The following is a 9,364-nucleotide window of genomic DNA, read 5'->3' as shown; positions in this document are numbered from 1 at the left end:
CACGCGGCTCTGCACCCGCCGGGGTTCCCCAGGACGCCCAGCCTCCGCCGCAGCCCCCCACACCCTACCTCTAATCACCACCTGACCTATCCTGCGACCCCGGGTACCCCCAAAGCACTCGCGGGTCACCCAGCACTACCCCTCCCTGAGCGCACACACACAGCCCTCAGCATCGCTCCCTGCGCATCACGGCACAGCGCCCTCCTCTGCAGCCCCTCCGGCCCCCGTCAGTTCTCAGCACACCGCATGAATCATCTCATGTGCACCCCTTGCAGCGCACGCCACTACACACAAAAAACACCCCAATTCACAGAGCTTTCACATACCATACACAGGCCCGGAACACAACTTAGGTCCCTTCCCGTGGAACTCCACACACACGCCCCTGTGAGGTGCACCACTAGGGTCTTCCCGTGCAGCGCCTCCCGTAGGTATTGCACGCAAATCGTCCAGCATAACCCTTCCCCCAGCCTCGAACGCTATGGCCTGTAGGACAGCACATGCTCCGGTCACTGCCGGTCTTTCCCATTACCTCTCCTGCACCTTGTACACAGGCACCAGCCGCACCACACATCGCTCAGTGCACAGCCTGCTGGCTCATCCTCTTAGCGGGCAAGCGGGAATGAGATCCTGCCAGGTAGTTATAATGGTGCTCGGTTCCTTGTAAATGCTGTATGTATTAAAACACGCAAACTTCATACTACATAACAACCCTGTATCTTCAAAATATACACACTCGCGTGCTCAAAGCGTGTCAGATCTATATGTACTCAGAGGCGCTGCCCAGCCCACGCACACCATGTGACTAGACCTTCGAACCTGCGGCCCATCAACCTAACCAGCAAATTAATTGATCCCTGGTTCAAAATAATGCATATGTTGGTACCGATTTAAAAGTTTATATTTTTGAAGCTCTTTAAAGGAAGAAAAATCGAATCTGCCACACCATTATGGCTTGAAAGACCAACCTAGGTAGTATCATTTTGGAGCCACACTGTTGGTTTTAAAAACTGGCAGGCAGTGTTTTTGGTTAAATCACTTAAGCCTTGTTCTGAGTGTCAGAGTTCACACCCATACAATGGGGATAAAGTATGTATTCATCCCCGGTGAAGTTACGAAGACTAAATGAGTGTGTGTGAACATACCAAGTGGAGTGTCTGGTACAGGAAAGCCCAGTTAATGTCGGCTCTCTTCTGATCCTTCAATTCAGTGTCCAGTGGTGTTCAGTCAGGGTCAAGAGCAGATGTGCAGGGGCACATTGGGTGGTCACATATCGAGGAAACTTGAGTGTTCAGTGGAAGGGAGGATAAAGGACACTAAATGTATTGTAACCTAATGGACAACATTGTACAACAAAGATTAGATTGTTCCCTCACACATACACAAAAGACAAGTACCAGTGGTACCTCCGGGGGGCATTACTGCAATTTTTCAAATTTCTATGAAGCCAATAACCTCCCACATCACACTTACTCCTTACTTCCATAATCCTTTTGACTATTTCCTATTATGTGTTTATTTGTATGAGTCACCTAAAATATAAACAACCACAAGTAGCAATTACTCTTTAGTAACTGAAGGATATTGCTACGGTATTATTGCTGTAAAGTCTGCTAATGCTGGGCGGATCAGACTTTACTATGGTATCTAACCAGTTGTATTTCTAGCTTTGGAGAGAAATCAGTCTTGATTCTAGGTATGGTTGCACACAGTATTTCATCATATCACCTGATTATACCATTATCATTAGTGGCCACTTAAAATTTTGCTGAGGCTCAGTTTCCTTATCTGTTTGTAAAACAAAAATACTAACATCTCATAGGATTGTCTGTCATTAAGACAGTTAATTAACAGAATTAAGTTTATCTTTTTAGATCATTTGTGTTTAGTTCAGTGCATGGCAAATACTAAGTATTTAAAAAACATTTTTTATGTGATTTCATCAAACAGTAATGCCTTCCAAATTCTATTTGTTACTGAATGAGGATATAGGTAGCTCTATGAGAACAAGGAGAAAGGCATTGGAAAAATGGAGATTGTATAATAACCCATACTGGTTTCACATTAACCTCCACTTAGCTTCATCCTGTATGTGGGTTCACAATGATGGGATGAATGAGATTTCTTTGCAAATGAGAAAAGTATAGTAATTAAATCTTGAGAAGCAGAAATGGGCAGTTTATTTATCTTTAATATATTGTAGGCCTATTAATAGATCTTTCATTCTCTTTTAATACAGAAAGTCATGTTTTTCTGAAATTTCTCTTTCACACAGTATTTTGCTAAGTCAGTTGATAAATTGTAGCAATGAAAGTGTAAGAAATTAATCTGGATTTTTTTCATTGAATTTATTGGTACTTTTTAGGTATACAGTATAGTTATATTCATCATTGGGATTTTGTACCTTTACATGACATCTTGGTTCTCATTTTTTCCCCATACCCTCTCCCCTCCCAAATTTAAAAAGACTTTATTTCCATTTTCTAATTTTCTCATATTTTTTTCTTTTCCCTTCTTTCCTTTCCCCGCTACCCTTTGCACTTCCCCTATACCTTAGCCTTTTTCTTCCTATTTCACCTTGTTCATTACACAATTTGAATCTTATTTACCCTTTTAGTTTTTCAAACCAGAGAAACTATTCAGTATTTACACGTGTGTCTTATTTATTTCACTTAAGAGTATGGCCTCAATATGCATCCATTTTCCTATGAATGAATCTAATTTCTCATTCTTTATGGCTGAGTAGTACTCCACTTTATAGAAAAACCACATCTTTATCCAGTCTCCAACTGATGTACAACTGGGCTGTTTCCAAGTTTTAGGTATTATAAACTGTGTCGCTATAAACACGGGTGCACATATATCACTGTGGTATGATTCTTTTAATTCTTTTGGAAAGATACCCAGCAGAGGGATTGCTGGGTCAAATGGAACCTCTAGTCCTAGTTCTTTGAGGTATCTCCACAGTGATTTTCTACAGTGGTTGCACCAGTGTGCATTCCTACCAACGATGGTTCTTCCCACAACCCTGCCAACGTTTGTTAGTGGTTGATTTCTTTCTTTCTTTCTTGGTTTGTTTGTTTGTTTGTTTGTTTTTGGGTTTTTTGGGTTGTTTTTTTGAGACAGGGTTTCACTATGTAGTTGAGACTGACCTGGAACTCACTATATACCCCAGGCTGGTCTGGAACAGTGATCCTCCTGCCTCATCCTCCCGAGTGCTGGGATTACCAGAGTGTGCCACCATACCCAGCTGTTATTGGTTGATTTGATAGCAGCCATTCTTTCTGGGGTAAGGTGGAATCCCAGTGTTGTTTTCATCTGCATCTCGAATGACCAGTGATGTGGAACATTTTTTCATGTATTTATTTGCTGCTTTTACTTCTTTGTCTGAGAAATATCTATTCATTTCAGATGCCCATTTTTGAATTGGGTCTTTATATTTGGGGGCCCTGATTTTTTTGAGTTCTTTATATATTCTAAGTAATAGTCCTTTGAGGAGCAGCTGGTAAAAATTTTTTCCCACATTGTAGGTTGTCTCTTAGTTCTGTTGGTGTTTTCTTTTGCAGTGCAGAAGCTTTTTAATAAGATGAGATCCCAGTTGTTGATTCTTTGTGCTAGTTCCCATGCTACTGAGGATTTGTTCCTAAAGTCTTTTCCTATGCCAGTGTCCTCAAGAGTTCTGCCTAACTATCTTCCAGGAAATTTAGTGTTTCTTTTTTAATATTTAGATCTTTAATCCACTTGGTTTTAGTTTAGTGCACGATGAAAGATAAGGGTCTAGTTTTAATCTTTGGCAGGTTGAGATCCAGTTTTTCCAACACATTTATTAAAGAGGTTATCTTTCCTCCACTGAGGATGGTTGGCTCCTTTGTCAAAGATGAGGTAGCTGAGTACTAATCTGAATTTTAACAGCTTCCAAAAGTAATAGAAAAACCATGATGTGAACTTGAGGCTATGTCCTTTTCTAAAAAATTATTAACAGTTTATTTCTCATGCTTATTTCATAAAGAAACAAATCACATAATGAAAAACAAATTAATAAGTCTTACTTTATATAAAATCTTAAGCACTATCAATAAGATTAGTAGTTACTGTATCTTCTAATGATTTACAGCACTTTTAAGTGGGACATTGTAATAGTAGTGCTATATTCAGAATGATTCAGTCTACCCTCTCATAATGATTATCTGTAGTATTTTTCAAGATTTTTAGTTAGCTGTTCAGCTCAGTTTTTTCAGTAAAACTAAAATTTTGCCTGAAAGTTTATTTTGCAAAGACCAGTTGTCTGAGAGATTGGGAGAATACTTTTGAGGTGTCCTAGTACCAGTGTGAGAGAGACACGACCCACCTGGGTAAGGTCGTATGCTGCAGAGATCCAGCAAGAATTTTAGGATTGTGAAGGATTGGATCCTTGTATCTGGGTATGAGATGAGTTTGGAATCTGTAGGAGGGTCCTGGCGGGAGATTCTTCAGTCACTGGGGCGAGCTCTTGGAAGGTAGCTCTTATGTGATCTTCTGAAACTTCACCGGAGTGTTGTTATGTATGGACCATGCCTGTTTCCTCCTGTTCTCTCTGCCCCTGGCTTGAGATGTAGTCACACAAACTCCCACTACTACTGTCCGTGACACAACAAAGCAGCCTGCTCCATAGAGCCTGCGTTATGCCATTTGAACTTTCAACTCCCGTATTAGTCAGCTCTCCTATTTCTAAAACAAAATACCCAACACCCATAACTTAAAGGGGGAGAAATTTAAGTTGACTCATAGTTTCAGAAGTTTTAGTTCATGGCTGACTCCGGAGCAGAAACATCACGACTGAGGGACGTGTTGGAACAAAGTGGCTGCGAAGAGAGAGTGCGTAGGAGAAGACCACTAGTAAGAGATACCTCCACAAACACCCCACCTTCTCCAAGTCGGCCCCACTCCTAACAGCACAGTTCAGCTATGATTATCAGTGAATTCACAGATGAGTATGGCACCCCCGTGACCCAGTCACCTTTTCAAGAGTTTCTTAATCCTGTGAAGTTGACGGTGAAGAAAGTGGCACAACCCCCCAAACCGTGAGCTAAATGAACCTCTTCTTAAGTAGCCTGTGTTGAGTGAGTATTTCATTACACTGATGTGAAGCTGACTGATAACAGATAGCAACCAGGCCAATCACTCTGCACCATTGTGCTTACACTTCCCTTCCCTGTCACCATCATTGAAAGTGGTAGATGCTACCTGATTATTTCCTAAGCTTTGAAAAATCTTATTTTACCACATTCTAGAATAGGTATTTTTTTTTTTTAACAAATTACATGCTTATAAATTTGTTCAGCCAAAGTGAGGCAGGAAAACAACTTTTGTCTCCAGCTCAGAGTGTAATAATTACTGAGTGCCCTCATGTTTACTCCGCTTTTGTAGGTGGGTAAACTTCAAAATACTGAATTGGTTTAATTGCAAAAACTTGAGCTTAACATTTGAAAACATCAAATTATACTAAATCACATTCGTGAAAGCCCACCTATTTTGAAGAGGCGTCTGCCTTTAAACAGTTTAAAGGCGTCTGCCTTTAAACACCTCTCTGTTAGCTCTTGTTCAACAAAAAGCCGTCCTTGTCTGGGGGAGAAAGCTTCTGCAGATCGCTATACCAAGTGGTTATCAATTTGTTGAGGCAGGTCTTCTCTTGGCTGTGGAACTGAGGAGGCAGGCAAGGGCAGAGAAATGGACAGATGCTTGATTTTTTTTTTTTATTTTTATTTGTTGCTATTGGTTTTTACTTCATTTCCAGGTTATCCTTTGATTGTTGGGTTGAATTTCTGACATTTGTGTGGTTCTCTTATGGGTCCTTGCCAGCTTTCCGTGTTCTTTCCCTGTCGACAGTATAAACACCTATTAGAAATCATCCCCCAAGATGGCCAATTCAGTTGTCTTCGTCCTTTTTCCTGTGTATCATAATCTTTCTCCCTACAACAGAAGCCCTGCATGTCCTCGTTCCCTAACACTAGCAGTACCAATTGATCATCTACAGCCACCGTGTGCAGGGATTAAATCAGCCTTGGAGTAGTTGAGCATGGAACACTGTATTAGGTTATATTTGAAGCCCACTTAACCTTGATCTTCGCCATTTCTCTTTCCCAGTTACTATTTGAATCATATTTTTAAATCGGATTTAAATAAGTAGCTATATTTTTATCTTTTACTTACCGCTGATGTGTTATGTCCCTGATAACATTATAAACCTTCTAAAGGGATAAATGTGCCATAGATCCTTCTGGGGCCGTGTAGTGAATAAATACTTGGGTGACTGGAGTATTTCTTTGGCAGATGGTGTCTTACCCCGAGCATTGAAATACCTAGGAGTTGCTTCCTCTCAAACTCCTTTTTAATGAATAACTTTAATTGAAGTTGGTCTGTTTTGAATAACTGTGTTTATCATTTCAGCTATCATTCTGTTACCAAACATAATAAAGTTTGTCTTGTGATGTCCTGTTGCTTCTGAAAGGAAGTTAGCAGCTTTTCAATCTCAGCTTATCCAGAAACCATTCAGCCTGCTCAGTAGTCCCTGTGTCTAGCCCGGTACTCGGCCATCCTGGTGTTCACCATCTGGCTCATCTTCAGCAGGTCTGATTGGGTCTCGCGGCAGATAGAACGGTTCTCTGTCCATCCCCAGGCCTTTGGGCCAGCATGCTTTGGGCCTCCTCAACTCCCTGAGTCCATCCTCCATGGCTGCCCTTGGGATCTGCTAAGACAAAATGGTGATCCTATCTTCGGCCGCCCATCCCCTTGTAGGAAGGTACAGGCCACTTTCTAGGTCTTTCCTTATAGGCTATGTCTACATCTGCAGCTTCACCCCGCCCTGCCAGCACATAGCACACCCCAAAAGCAGTCAGCTCCCTGGCCCTACACTCAGTGCTGCTGTCTCTCTCCCGGGAAGCACCCCCTGCCTCTGCAAGGCCATGGTGCCCTTCACAACCTGTTTGTTTGGATCCCCTCCTGGCCATTTTTTGTTTTATGTCCCCAGAAGCACAGAGGAAGAAATAAATACTTCTCATATGCTTCCCTATCCCTTTTATTATTGTATCTCATATTATTTGTTTCTATGTCAGTTACTTGAGCCCAAATATCTTACTCATCCCAGAATGGGCACCCAGTAAAATGCTAAATTAATGGAGCGCAAGAAATTGTGTGTCCAATAACACCTTGACAAAAGTACCATTTTTCTCCTCTATTTGCTATCTCAGCAATAATTCTTGACCAAGAGCATAATTTTCTTTGAAACAGATCGAATGTGGTATTACAGATAATATCAGAGCGAGCTGACATTTGTCTGCTTTGTAACTCAGGGTTACATTTTCCACTGGGAGAGAGGAGCCTTAACAGTGACTCGTCTCCTAGTATGGCCAGATCTTTCTGTTTCAAGGGCTCATTAAAGGTAATGAAGGAGAAACAAGATGAGAAGGGATGGGGACAACTCACAGAGAAGTCTTAGTCATGATGCAAGCTAGCTGTTCTCCCTGCTGCCTGGCCTTAGGGAGAAAGCCTCCTCCTGAGACTGCAGGCAGGTTAATTTCCCTGAAGTCTCCACCTGCTCTGCCTGTCGTCAGATATCAGATACCAAACTCACACAGAGTCTGAATACACACAGAATCTTGAGTCTGAAAGTTCTGTGTGTTGTTTTTTTTTTTTTTAAGCTTGGGGCTTTCCTTGCACTTTTCTTGCCTTTAGGACATTCCTTCTTTGGGTAGCTCCCCATACTAGTTGAAGCAGTGCTCCACAGCAATGAGGGTGTTGGAAAACTGACTTGGGCTTTTAAATATTTGCAGATGGTCTTTGTAGGCCTCTGAAGCTGTGCTCTGTGGGGGGGCAGGAAATCTGCCAGTGGACCCTGGGCCAGGCTGTGACTGCCCCTCGTGTTACTTGAGTCTATACTTGAGTCTCTCTTCCATAGCACCTGATGCTTTCTTGCCTCTGTGCTGAGGACACCTGCATGTGCCAGACATGGTACTGGGCACCAAAGTTACCTTAGTGGAAGAGGTGAGACCTGAACCCTGTGGGGCTTAAGTTGGGGGTCATTTTCAGCTGCACCTTGGGTGCTTTTCATTGTGGTCAGCGCTGCCCTGACACTGCTCAAGAACACACCCTAAGCTTGGTAGAGAAGGAAGAGGACTTTTCTTTCCTCAGCCTTTGTGTTTGTGTCATTGTTGGTGATTGTAGTGTGGTAACTTTGAACTAGAACCAGCATTGTAGAATCCCTGGTCCTGACTTCCTTGCACCGCTGCTTGTATGTGACCATGGCAGGGTAATCAAGAGCTTCATGTTGCTTTCCTTTCAGCAAAGGGAGCACCTGCCTAGCTTCCCCTGGAGCTGTGGGGTGGGGAGAATATCCCCACTTTGCAGGTTCTTTGGAAAGCTGGGGGCTACAAACCAAGGCGTTTGTTGGGTAGTTAGTTGATGCAGACCCAGAAAGGAGTCCAGGAGCTGGCACATGTCACAGGTGAGTTTAAAGTCACTTTCTTTTTTGTTGGAGTGAAGTAAAGTGAGTGGATTGAGAATCCTGATGAGGACTGGGCAATTTGGATCACAACTCTCCATCTCCCCTGAGAAGTAGGAACCACATTAGCCCCTTGTGGAGGCTCCATGGAAGGAGCTGGATACATGTCCATTCACCAGCTGGGGCTTTTTTTTTTGGAGGTTAAGTTACATTCCTTTCAATCAAAAACATTTCCTTTGGAGCAAGGCTGTCCTAAAGTAATAACTTATTTTGTATCTCATTGGCTTTTTCTTTATGATCCTCCCCCAAATATGGCATGTCTGCTTATCTCAGCCCTATCCAACATAGTCCCTATCCGGTGGGAGGCACTGACTAGAAGGAATGAATGAGCAGGCATGGGAAACTGGTAGAAATAAGACTCTTCTCCAAGGCTCCAAGTGCATGGGGTATGTTACTTAATCCTCACAGTGACCCTGCGAGGTGGAATTGTTCTTCACCTCTGTTCACTAGAACTCAATTTATTCTTAAACTTACCTACTCCCTAATCTTTAACTGCACAAGTTTGATCTTCCTGTAATACATATTTTCAGTTAATCGAAAGACCTTGTTGTCCATGGTTGATACTTTTCTTTGTTAGACTTTTTATAGTTGTTTCAGCACCCTTTTTCCATCCTGAAACTAGGCCATCCATTTGATTCTTTCTAATAAAATGGCTTTAGTTTACAAAATTGTAGTTTCATTGGTTTTATATACTTAGTCATTACTGATCTCCAGTTCTTATAAATTTAGTGTTTAATGTATGTTTTCAAGTGTTTTGACTAGTAAGTAATTTTGAGTAGAGACTCACTAGCTAGTTTACTGTAGCTGTTTATTTATATTTAATTAATT

Source organism: Fukomys damarensis, unplaced genomic scaffold, assembly GCF_012274545.1.
Source record: "Fukomys damarensis isolate Sample0158 unplaced genomic scaffold, DMR_v1.0_HiC HiC_scaffold_5, whole genome shotgun sequence".
NCBI classification, from domain to species: Eukaryota; Metazoa; Chordata; class Mammalia; order Rodentia; family Bathyergidae; genus Fukomys; species Fukomys damarensis.
The sequence above is the reverse complement of the archived record's forward strand: the minus strand, read 5'-3'. Positions refer to the sequence as shown.